Below are 887 nucleotides of genomic sequence, written 5' to 3' on the forward strand. Positions count from 1 at the left end.
CATAAAAAATCCATATTTTACTTTCAGCCGCATCCACTCTACCTCTAGTGTGGCTGTATTGACCTTGGAATGAGCCAATGTCCTGAATGTGATTGTTTTTCCAGATACTCTATATGTACACTATATCTAGCTATATGCAATAACAGCACAGGTTAATCTTCTGATACTACCGACCTACTGTCGAAAATATAAATCTGAACTTCAGTATCTTACTGAAATCTACGGCTGCTGCTTATGTGTCTGTGAGTATGGGATTCAAGCTTGAAAATATACCTGCTTTGTTTACCACCAGAAACAAGCCTGCATCCCAAGTACTGCATAACACACTGAAGCAGCCAATTGCTCATAAAACTGTCAATTATATGAACTTCCTGTGCAGCCTCGCTCTGACCTCTGCTTGCTCACTTGAGGAAATGCATCTCCAGCTATGTTAACTGCTTTACAGAATGGTAATGAGGTGCTAGCTGCCTAAGCCAGAGTTTGGGACGATGCATGCTTGAAGTGCTGAGAATGCTGGAGGCAAAAATAGAAGGCCAAGGCTTGAGGTGCGTTTGTTTCCATCACTGGCTGGGATTAGCAGCTTCTAAACACTCTGTTCCATTAAGGCCATTGTAACAAAGTACACTGAGTCGTGAACACACACACACACACACACACACACACACCACACAGCACACCACAAAGCACACACACAAACCACACACGACACACACCTTTTGAGAACCTCCCACTCTGACCACGTTTAGGCGCTGAATCATTAGATTTCATGGGCTGTTCTTCCCAAATACCAGTAATAGCCTCATGTGTTGAGCATTCAGTAGTGCAGCTCTTGTTTATTGCTTTCTCTTTACTATCTAGTCTGGAGCTTGTATTATGTAATATGCGAT

This window comes from Morone saxatilis, unplaced genomic scaffold, assembly GCF_004916995.1.
Source record: "Morone saxatilis isolate NCDOM2014 unplaced genomic scaffold, NCSU_SB_2.0 Contig15, whole genome shotgun sequence".
Taxonomy (NCBI): domain Eukaryota; kingdom Metazoa; phylum Chordata; class Actinopteri; family Moronidae; genus Morone; species Morone saxatilis.